This window comes from Cydia fagiglandana, chromosome 15 (assembly GCF_963556715.1).
Source record: "Cydia fagiglandana chromosome 15, ilCydFagi1.1, whole genome shotgun sequence".
In the NCBI taxonomy this organism is placed as follows: domain Eukaryota; kingdom Metazoa; phylum Arthropoda; class Insecta; order Lepidoptera; family Tortricidae; genus Cydia; species Cydia fagiglandana.
The window spans coordinates 10599856-10612811 of record NC_085946.1 but is presented as its reverse complement, the minus strand read 5'-3'; positions in this window follow the sequence as shown (position 1 = coordinate 10612811).

The following is a 12956-nucleotide window of genomic DNA, read 5'->3' as shown; positions in this document are numbered from 1 at the left end:
AGGCTGTGTATGTGTGCGTAAAAACGTGTATGTGTGCTCTTTTAGGGATGTGAAAAGTCGATTTTAATCATGTTATATATCGATAAACGCTACACAGCGCAACGAAATATCTATTAATTGAAGCTTCAATATCTTTGTTAAACATAAACATAATTAAAATGCTAATTAATAATAAATATATTAGAATATAATAAAATAATTCAATTATTGTGGAACATATATTTTAGTATGTATTTATGTATTTTAATTAAATATCTGAACTTTCCCTTCGTTCCCTGCTGGGGCGTGACGATAAAATTGTGATCTGATAACCACAATAAAGAATAAAAGCGTTTTTGTTCATTTTAGGTATCGTTAAACCTTTTAAGTAAAATTAAAATTGCAAAAAATGTCGATAGTTTATCGACATGGCTACAGCAAGGTGGTGTTAAATTGTTAATCGTACACTAAACAAAAGTGGCAACAGTGACAGCTCGCTGGTGCGTCATCTAAGTATATTATAAGTATCTATGGTTAAAACAAAGTGTGATAAGTACTTATAAAAAGTTCTTACTTATAGCTGGTCAAGCAAATCTTGTCAGTAGAAAAAGGCGCGAAATTCAAATTTTCTATGAGACGATATTCCTTTGCGCCTACATTTTTTAAATTTGCCGCCTTTTTCTACTGACAAGATCTGCTTGACCAACTTTATTTCAGTAACTGTTGGCTTAAAGGACACGCATCCAGGCCATAATTGTTAAAAAAAAAATCAGTAACTGACGACAGGGACGCAGCTATACGTTAGACACGGTAGAGATATCTACATCTCGCTTCTATGTATTGCTGCATCCCTGTCGTCAGTTACTAAATTAAGTACTAAGGTGTGTAAAGCGCTTATCGAAAAATATGGTCATAGAGAAATTGAGAAAAAGTTTAAATTTAAAAAAAGTTAAACGTAAATAATATTAAGCTCAGAAGCTCACTATAAAGCCAGAGCAAACATTTTTAGATAATGTTTAGTTAATCTGCAATATTTATAGTTTTAAACTTTTAAGTTCCTAAGTTTTTTGTACTAGCTATTAAGTAACCTTAGGTACTAAATAGTTCTATTAACAAATTGTTCCTGGTTCCCCGCGGTACAGGCAAAGCCTAGTGCGGAGACCCCTGACATAATCCGTAACATATTCTTGAAAATAAATTCTTTTTATTTTTTTATCGGTTGCGTGTGCGTACTTAATGTGCACGTGCGCGTGCGCAAAAATGATAGAGCCGCACACGCACACGTCACGCGGTGTGCCGTCTCTCATAATGATCAGAGCGGCTACCGCGAAAACAGAAATTCGCAAATTGCGGGGATTTTTCTCTGTCACTCTAATTACGCCTTCGTTGGAGTAAAAGAGAAAGATCCCCGCAATTTGCGAATTTCGGTTTTCGCGGTAGCCGCTCTGACTCTACCTGCAAGTAATAAATGAATTCCAATTAGGTAGTCTTTCGCGGCTAGCTGATTGGTTCAACAAATTGTAGGATGTACAAATTAAAACAAACAGAATGTCTTTCTCTTCACAAATCTTATTTTATATCTTGATGCAAGTGACAAAAGTAAACGCTGTATCGTATCATCAGTAAGTCAAAGAGATTGCAAATCAAATTAATAGCTTGCTCCACCAACATGAGCCCGGCTCCTAAATACCTACACGATGATATTGTTGATAAATTAATTTCCTGTTAATCAATATAATTGCATCTCGATTCCAATAGCAGCGAGGCTAGAATGTTCACGCCATCATTTCGTGATTTCCTCGGGACCGTTTGGCGGTGTTCATTAATTGACATGTTCTGATGTGTCGCAAAGTCGTGATCGGGCCAGGGCTCGGAGCGACACGATGAGAGACTGTTCTAGCCCGGGAGCTTTGCCTGCAATATTCCCATGACACTGTCATAAAAAAAATATTTTTGCAATAAAAATTATATATTCACCTGTACAGGGTAATTTTTGGACCGTTAGCCATATTGTGCGAGGTGATTAGGTAGGTCATACTGAACAACTTTTTCTATGAGACCAACCCCGAAATCCCAAAAAAAAATTTGGAATAGAAAACATAGAAAACGTCGACATCCACAAATGTATGAACCGGCCAAAAAATTTTTGTGATTTTGGAGTTGGTCCCATAGAAAAAGTTGTTCACTATGGCCTACGTAATCACTCAGGTCCGATCCCTGCGGAAGGGTTCCCATAAGGCTGGCTGCGTTCCAATTCCAAGTTTGGATCGCTATGCCGATCGGTTGCGCGAAGAACGAGCCAGCCATACGGACCCCGGTGACCTGAATGATTTTTTTCGAAGGCACTACGGTCGGAATTGCGAATGCCGCAAACATATTCCGGTCAGTGAGAGAAAAGAGCGGCAATTTCCGTAGGTAGTTTAGGTTTGTGTAGGGGGTGATATAAATAAATAAATAAATATTATAGGACATTCTTACACAGATTGACTAAGTCCCACAGTAAGCTCAAGAAGGCTTGTGTTGTGGGTACTCAGACAACGATATATACAGGGTGAAATTTAAATCACTGGCCATCCCGGCACTAGGTTACACTTAAGGAATCTATTTAGCGAAAAAAAAGAGTACATTTTTTTAAAATTTTCATTTTTCAATTTTTAAATATTTTCCACGAGTCGTAGTCACCCTATTACCACAAATGTAAACAAACCTAATAGTAGGTTTTAACAACAACATCAGCAAAACCCTTATCTGACCTTCAATAAACCTTATAATCGTTGCAATAGGGTCCACCTAGTTAGTGTTGGCGATGGTAGGCAGGTTTATCAATTTCGAGGGTAGTCTAAACTAAACCATTCCGCGCTAGCGGTAAACATAACGGTAAGCATAAATGATTAGTCACTCGTCACTCGCCAACCTTAAAATAATAATCGCGCGCGTACTAAGGTTAAAAAAAATGTTTTCGAACCGGGAATATTACGAAGTGGTACGGTGTTATTTATTAAGTGGTGAGTGTTTACGTGGTGCACAAAGATTATACGAAGTGGAATCAGTTCCACGCCTTCGCAGACAAGGATTGAATCCAAGAGTACCATCTCGTGGGACTTTCGTTAGTTGCGTAAGTTGATTAAATTTTTTAAATACGCCTGAATGCAAAGATTCCTGACCTAGTTTTTACTCATTGTTTTTAAGCCACGGACGTTTTGTTAATAATCATTAGTCAGAATGTCAGAAATAACATTTTAGATTAAAAATGGGTTGCCTTTGCATTTTGACGGTTCTAAGTCCGTTAAAGTATGAAGGAAAAATTAGCAACTTACGTAGGTAAGCGTCTTCTTATCTCGCTGCAATAGGGTTCATAATTGGTGACGCGATTGCAAACAGCGGGAGGGGCGGGGTGTCAATGACCTTAACTGATAAGGTGATAAGAGAGACGCGGGTGTGGGTACTACCCACTGGGTAGTTGTCGGTTCACCATAACGTACGAGGTTTTTAGGACAACTTGATGATGAGTTATTTCGAAAAAAAAGTACTGAGCGGTATTAAAAGAAAAAACACGTATTTAATATTTTTTCGAGTTCTTTCGGGTGTTTCAATTTGGCCAGTGAATTAAATTTCACCCTGTATAATATACAAATACATAAATACATAGAAAACACCCATGACTCAGGAACAAATATCTGTATCATCATACAAATAAATGCCCTTACTGGGATTCGAACCCAGGACCATCGGCTTCGCAGGCAAATATCTTGGGGGTAAATAAAGGAAAGAGATACCTAGGTACAACACGAATATTTGCAACAGACTAGCGTAAACGGGATACCTTAGACACCTTTCACACCTTAAATTGCTAACAGTTGAAAGTTGTCAAATATTTATGAGCATATAATTTTAAATTTTTTTTTGGCACGGCGAAAATGAAGTTTTAAATAGTTTACTTATCTTTACATTATAGACAGTAGGTAATCAATCGAAGAACCTATTTTTTAAACATCTCCTGGCCTATCAAAATATATAATAATATTCGTCACAAACCGTCACCAAAGCGCTAACTGAAATCCCACGACATCTATAACACCATCACATGATGCAGCCAGCATTTAATGACCCTTACCATATTACCGGGGTCTTATAATACAGAGTTCAAGATAATCTGGTAATCTTTCGGCTCGTGCACTCATATTAAAAAAGTATTAATTTTACCTTAAAAGCTAATAAAGAGACAGGTTATTTTCAGTTTCCAGACGTATTTTAATGACTGCAATTTATTAGTACTTATTTGCTTTTGTTATTTGTTTGTTTGAAGGCATTGAATACATTGAATGCAGAGCTTTTTAGGGTTTCGTAGTCACCTAGAAACCCTTACAGTTTCGTCGTGTGTCTGTCTGTCTGTCCGAGGCTTTCCTCCGTAATCGTTAGTGCTAGCAAGCTGCAATTTGGCATGGATACATAAGTCATGCATTGCGACGGAAAGGTAAAATAAAAAGCATAAACAATTTTTTTAGGGTACCTCTCATACAAAAAGTTATATTTTGAATTTTTTTTTTGCTTTGTTCCAATAGTGCGGGGTATCGTTGGATAGGTCTTTCAAAACGAATACGGGTTTTCCGTAATAATTTTTTGATATATTTAATATTTCGGAAATATGGACTTCGAAAGAAAAAAAATGTGCCCCCCCCCCTCTAACGTTTGAACCACGGTTCCAAAAAATATGAAAAAAAATCGTAAAACAAGAGCTTAGTAAATACTTCCAATGAAAACTATAGCGAATATGACCGGTCCAGTAGTTATTGATAAATTGCAAAAAATCTTCTTTTCTTAGTATATAAAAAGACGTACTTATACAAAGCGCTGCAAAGATACTCCCTTATGATACTTAGTAGTAACGTTTGGCTTGGCATAAATTGCAAAAAATCTTGAATAGTCCTCGAGTATATAACCCTTGCAACTTAATTGGAGCACAGAATAAATAATAGTACTAAGTACAGAAGACTCACTCTCTAACAAAACGCGTCTGTTACGATCAGGACAGATATGGCCGCTAGGTGGCGAAAGCGCCACGCGCGTCTTATGGCTAGCCACCAAAATTGGTGTGGAACGGATGTACTTTTAGCTACCTGTAGCAAAGCGACGAAATCGCGGAGTGAGCCACGCCTGCCTGATTGGAGTCTAAAATTGTAGGTAAGGCTGTATAGTCTACTCTACAAACTGCAAACGGTGACAAATAGAGATACTACTCCTACAAATACGAGTGATACCTTATTGGATTCGGAATGATCATGTCACTTTTTCAATGATTATATTTGACAGGCCGCATACGACGGGATTAGGGATCCCCCATTTGTGAAGTGAAATGTAATACGAGTAAGTACGCAATAAAAGGCACGTACTGTAATTATATTGGTACCTACTCGTACACATTCGTTTCATAATTTCTGCAAGTGATCGCTGATAGGCTTTGATTGGAAATAATGGACTAGACTAGATTAGATACCAAATTAATATATCATTACCCATACAAAAGTGATGATATCTAAAATTACATAGGTACTTATTATTTTGTTTTTCATAAACTGCTAATCATTATTTTACAGACAGCTGTACGTAACTGCAGCTTTAATACTACCTATAAGTATCTATACACGGTGTATCATGAGGAAACCGAATAATTTTAACCACGCATTTCTGAGGTCAAAAGAAGGAAAAAATGTAATATGAGTTTAGGTCAATTTCGCAAAAAAAAAGAATTTTTTTTTGTTTTGTTTTTTAAATTTTTTGAATGTATTTGTACATAAAAAAACCGGGCAAGTGCGAGTCGGACTCGCGCACGAAGGGTTCCGTACCATAATGCAAAAAAAAACGGTCACCCATCCAAGTACTGACCACTCCCGACGTTGCTTAACTTTGGTCAAAAATCACGTTTGTTGTATGGGAGCCCCATTTAAATCTTTATTTTATTCTGTTTTTAGTATTTGTTGTTATAGCGGCAACAGAAATACATCATCTGTGAAAATTTTAACTGTCTAGCTATCACGGTTCGTGAGATACAGCCTGGTGACAGACGGACGGACGGACGGACGGACGGACGGACGGACGGACAGCGAAGTCTTAGTAATAGGGTCCCGTTTTACCCTTTGGGTACGGAACCCTAAAAATTAATGCTATTGGTAAACTTGTTACTTAAAATTGATTTTTACATTTTTTTTTCGTAAAACCTTCTTTTTGCAAAGTGTTACTTGTCACTTTTTGACATCTATCAATAAGGATATTTAGACTACGTCCCATAGCAGCAACATTACCATCAAAACTTTTACATTATGTAACAACAAAAACTTGTTTATTTTTAAATTAATATTATCTCTGAAACTAGGCGTTTAAAAAAAAAGTTTATAGGATATTTTTGTCTCTAAATATGATCAGGAATACGCTGTTAAAATTATTCGGTTTACTCATGTTACACCGTGTATTGTACCCAACTCGTAAACCTTAATTACTTAGGATAAAGTTTCGTTCTCGGTTTATACGCCAATAACCTTCAAATTGTATCAAAATGACGTCTGTGTGATGAGCTTGCTCGAATTACAGTGATCCATGGATTAGGGCCGGATTAGGTACATGCGACAGGCAAATATTTGTGACGAGTGATGGTCATTGTCTTGGACTTACCTATCTTGACTTTGAACTGTCATATCTACCTTTAACATTAGGCCTTTGAAGACACCGCAAGTCGTAAATTAACCTCTAGCCGGGCGGCTACGTGCATACGTCAAACCTTGCCAAGCAAAATGAAATTTTGATTTTGTCAACAAAAAGTTCAAATTCGAATGGAACACGAGACCTTTTTATAGGTCTTTGGTCGGCTAGAGGTTAATGATTCTTTTTCTGAAAATCGAATACCTACTTACCTACTACGACGTTGAAAAAGTTTCGTACTTCATTGACAGTTACCTACGTATTGTTACGGCGTCTCTTTTTTATAATAATTTTATAAACAGTTCACCCAGATGAGCCTAACTGCCGCATTCGAACTTCAAGATATTCACAAGAGACGACACGTACTAGATCCATTCTAGATACGTTATATAGATATCAACTAATTCTCTTTTGCAGCGCAATTCGGGCAACCAATGTCACTGTTACGTTAGATAGAGTAAGATATCTATTAAATGTGAATTGGATTTCTAAGTCACATCATGTGGAAATCGTTCAAGAGTATCTCCAGAATCGCGCATATGTCAAATTTGACAGGTTAGATCTTAAACATATTGTTATCGTATCTTGGTGATGTCTAAAAGATATCTAATAGATATCAATTTCAAAAGCCGAATCGGGCCCTAGAGCGATAATAAAGTGAACGTTCAATTTCGAATTTCGTAATGACCGTCCTGCACCGTGCTTTGCACTATCGAGCCTTTTCTAAATAGTAATGATCCCGATTAAAGAATGTTAATTACTGACAATGAGATAAAAATTTCAGTTTAGTTTTATGGTTCTGACCTGAAAAGGTTATAGCGCGGTGTAGAAGTCATCCTTTAAAGTTTCTATCTTATATTTAAATTTTTTAATCATATAAAAGTAATAGCAAAACTACTAAAAATATCAAAATGCGATATATAATATTGTATAATTTGAATGATAAGGGTATCACGTATGATTCAATCTGCTAAAAGTAAACTGAGTTTACAGAGATAATGCCTTTATGTTTGTTTATTTACATTCTTCTCGTATCTCTATGACACTACGAGTACGACAAACTATCGCTATCCATATTTGGAGTTACTATTTAATTTGTTAATGTCTTGTAGCGAATCGTTATTAAAATTTGAACCATAAACCGTTATTAAAATTTGAACCTAGCATAGTTAGGTCAAACAGAAAACTTTGTTACGTCTTTCCTGTAGACATACACAAGAGTTAAGGGCTATAAAGTTTAATTTTCTTATTTAACCCTTATCTACGTCAAAAGGTCCTCCTTTTATTTAGAGAACTGTGATAAAATCATTACTTACATGCCCACAAGTTGTTAACTATTGCCCACAGGAGAGAAAACTAGTTTGTTCGCACAAACTGTAAATTTTTCTCTACTGGGTTAAATAAGAAAATTAAACTTTATAGCCCTTAACTCTTGTGTATGTCTACAGGAAAGACATAACACAGTTTTCTGTTTGACCCAGTTGCGTTTTTATCATCTATCGTATCATCAAATCATCATCATCACTCTCTTTATTAAAGTATGCCAAATTGTCACGAGAGTCCTCCGCGCCCGACTTGGGGACAGGAAAACCATGGACAAATTAAAATTTAAAAAATATCTGAAGAAAAAAGCCTTGTAGAATAAAACGTAAACTTCTGCTACCTAAATTGATGTGAAACACAAAAGTTAACAATCGGTTCACTTACAAGGAAGGGTACCCAACTGTCCGACTCCGATTTGATTTATTTTGATATATGTTATAGAGTAGTCTAAAATAACGGACACGTATTTTTTTTTAGCTGCCCAAACTCAACCTGTTAGGAGAAAATGACCTTCAAAGTACTGAAAATTGACCAAACCTTCTAATTTCTGAGAAGAACTTGCAGCTAAAAAAAAATACTGGTCCGTTATTTTAGACTACTCTATAACATATATCAAAATAAATCAAATCGGAGTCGGACAGTTGGGTACCCTTCCTTGTTAGTTATTTCTAAAGTATTAAAGAAAGATGATTGTTGTGACACAAAACAAAATCCTTGTCATGCGATTTTTCCACGCCCGGCTTCGGGAACTCGCGGAAAATCATGAAGAAATTAAGTTTTGGTTGACGTAACTGGTGACCGAAGAGCTGGCGGCTACCTCACACAACGTATCAGTATTGCGATACAGCGGGGAAATGCCGCCAGCATCCTTGGTACAATGCCTCATGGGCCTATTTTAGATTTAAGCTAGTTATTAATTTCGTTTAGTTGTACCACTGTATATATATTGTTTGTAAATAAATGATTTTCTCAAAGTTCACAAAATAACTAAAAGATCTTGCAGAATGCAAGGTAACTTCTGCTAAATGTTTGTACTTAGTAACACTGTTAAAAGCACGTTAAAAGTTTACAATCAGTGCAATTAAGTATTTATTTCCATGAGTTTCAGGTAACGGTTGAGGAGAATAAAAAATGATGATTAGTTCTTGATGTAACAACGTCTACCTAGTAGTAAAATAAATAACTATTATTACTACCACATCGCTACTACTGCGATTCTTACAAATTGGAACGGATCTCGTTGATATGGCGGAAATTTTATTCTCTAGAGAATCCTTCCCCTCAACCGTTGGCCATATCAAATGCCCCTCCCCTAGCCCATCAGCTGACGACGCTCTTGCTAAAGAAGAACCTGAGGGCTACCGCGAACCACGATACAAATTTTGCTTCTCTGTTGCAAGTTTATGAATTCGTACGTAAGTGCTAGAGAGAGGCCAAACTTCGTTTGTACTTCTCAGTAGGCCCACAGTATTCATAGGCAGGGTTACCATCTATAAGGCTGGTCGTCGAACCCTTTACCCTCCCCTTGATTGAGTCTTGATTCCACTTGAGTCTAGTCACATTAGCCATTCTGTATGGTCTTGAAGTTTTGGCTCCTGCTTAAGGAAAGATGTTACTATTTATGTACTATGATTTATCCTTAAAGTGATCCTGGTGCGGATGAATATTTGTTTTTATGCAAACACTTAGCGTGTCCTTTAGCAGTGAGGAAGCGGAAAATATATTTTTTTAATTCCACTCGCAAGTAAATAGGAATTAAGTCATTACGAATTACTTCACAAGATTAATCCTATTAAATGTACTATTAAATGTATCAATTTCAATTTGTATTATAATTATTCCCTATGTATCGATGGGCGGGTGTGGTGGACGCTGATCTGCGCGAGCTTGAGGTTGAAGACTGGTGAAAAACGGCACAGGACCGGGATCAGTGGCGAGCAGTCGTGTTGGAGGCCAAGACACACTTTGGGTCGCTGCGCCAGCGGAGTAAGTAATGACAGTATTTAATAAAAAATACAATAAAGGTAGGTGTACCTATTTTTTGTAATTTTTACAAAATTACTTAATTTTTAGGGGTAAGTAAGACATAATTTATTTTTCATTTGTTTCAGATAACCGCCTTTAAATGGAGAATTGTGCAGTAGGTACCTACATATATGAGTATACCCTTTAGCAGCCATACGCATTGTGACTTCGTGCACGTATTGAATATATGAGTACGCCCCGTTGCCGTCATTGCAGGATATAGAAATCCCTAAACACCATAACTGACAATGATTCATTGTGACGTCAAATGTACTCTACTTAAAACGAAGTTAATTTTATGACTACTGTCCTCCTTGCAATGAACCAACGTTGAACGTTCTCTGTGCGTTTTTTTCCTGCTAAGTGCTAAAGCCCTTAAACCCTTGACAAAGGGGATAATAACTTAATAACATTACAGTAACAGTGGTGAAATATGCGCAGTAATTATTTTCACTGTGTTACAATACCTACAATTAACAGCAATTAAAACAAGCTAGTTATTAATTTCGTTTAGTTGTACCACTGTATATATATTGTATGTAAATAAATGACTTTCTTCTTTCTTCGAATGCCGAATGAGTCGTGGGGAAAAATCACTTCAGAGTGGGAGAAAACTCAAATCGGGGACCTGACAGACCCTGCCGGCGATGGCGGGATGAACTAGACTCCTTCTTATAGGAGTGGCCAGACATAGCACTTGACAGAGATTTGTGGAGAAATTGGGGGGAGGCCTTTGCCCAGCAGTGGGACACGAAAAAACTTAATAAAAAATGACTTTCTATTTCATATATAATAATCGTTAACATAAAAAAATTTGCAAATGTTCCGTTAACTAATAGGTGATTTGTTTTCAGTACTACTGTAACATTATATTCGGAGATAAGTAGGTAGGTAGTTAGAATTATTTATCTAACAAACTAATAAACTACATGTTGAATAAGTTGACTAAGATATAGAGTTTAGTAGAGCGACCTTTCTAGGACAGGATTTTTACCAATAATTTTTGGGATGTAATTTATGGCTGTGAGGCCTGGTCCCTAACACTAAAAGAAGAAAGTCAGCTCCTGGTAGCGGAGAACAATGTTTTTTGCAAGATCCTGGGACCTATTCAGAGAGATGATCGCACCTATAGGATCCGGAAAAATGCCGAGATCGAGGAGTTAGTGGCCGAGCCCTATACCTATATCATCCGCGAAACGAAAGCCCACAGACTTCGCTTGTTCGGTCACCTATTCAGAATGGGAGAGGATGGGCTGTCAAGAGGGCGTTCTTGGGATGATCCAGGTATTGCTGGGAAGACAGTGTGACGGCGGAACTGCTTCAGCTTCGTGTCAGTAACGGGCAGGAATTTGCGCAGGATCGGTACACGTGAGCACGTGACACGCTCTCGTTTCGGTGGCCAAGATTCTCTTTGGATCGCTGAGGCTGAGCCATAACAGTTAGTTAATTTCTGGGATGTTCTCTTAATGTTCCTATTCGGCCATGTGATAAAAGTCCATGCTGCATTTTGCAAGGGAAGAGCATGAGTACCTACAAGTCTGTTGTGGTCCAAAGCTCTTCATCATATCCTAATCACTACAATTCTCCTTGTAATACCACTTCCACTTATAACCGTGTAAATAAAAAAATGGGTCAAGTGGATCATCAAACGATTAGCCTTGGGTTAGTCATTTCTCATTCAATTGCAATTTACAAAAGTGTCAGTAAGATAACTGATTTCTGTGAGTACCATCACCCACACTGTTAACTGTACATCGGTGGACCTTACCCCTTTTGTAATAAGGTTCACCGATGTAAGGAGTGTTGCTGTTTGCACATTGTCACTTGAACGATCGCGAAGGCTAGATTTCGGCTATTGGTCTTCTTCATGAAACCCGGTGAGCGGTAGTTCTAAAACAGAAAACCGTAGGATGCGATTAGCGCACGAACGATCGCTGTGGATAGCTTGGGAGAAGGGTCAAAAACACGGTTCGGACAACTGGCGGCTTTTCTATGGACAATACGAAATTTACTTAACGTTTGGTTACATTTTACTGAGGCTTCAATCACATCGGTTTTTATAATAGAAGGTTGGAACATGCCTATAGGTAAGAAAATTAGGATTTCAAGTCCATTTATTTTATAATGAACCTCAACTCATACAAAACTGAAGCTTTTGTCATTTGTCCATGGACATATCGGCCCAATTCGAACTTTAAGATACGTCAGTTAATAGATCTGGAAAAGATATGGATTACATATATCAGTGTTAAACAAGTGTCAAAAGCGACGTTTCTTCAAACAAAAATGTCACTTTTGACACTTGTTTGACACTGACATATCTAATCTATATCGTTTCCATATCTATTATTTGACGTATCTTAAAGTTCGAATATGGCTGTTAATGAGTTCTTACACTTGCCGCTCTTGTACAGTCAGTTTTCTTCAAACTTGAGTTTCTTCAAACAAAAACGTCACTTTTGACACTTGTTTGACACTGACATATCTAATCTATATCGTTTCCATATCTATTATTTGACGTATCTTAAAGTTCGAATATGGCTGTTACTTAATGAGTTCTTATACTTGCCGCTCTTGTATAGTCAGTTTTCTACAAACTTGAGTTTCTTCAAACAAAAACGTCACTTTTCACACTGACGGATCCGATCCACATCTATAGTTCGTTTTTTTTAGCATTAGAAATAAGGTAAACAATCTTGATGTGTCTTTTAATTGAAAAACACATTTTAAAAATAAGTTACGGCAAATATGTAACAATTATGAATCTAATACGATCATTTATATTCTTCTGCTTTCATAAGTAATAGGTTCTGATTTTTAAAAAGCATTTTTCAATTAAAAGACATGTCAAGATCGCTTACCTTCTTGCAAGTTCTTTCTAATGCAAAAAAAATGAACTATTGATCAAATTTCTGATGTTTATTAAAATTAGAATC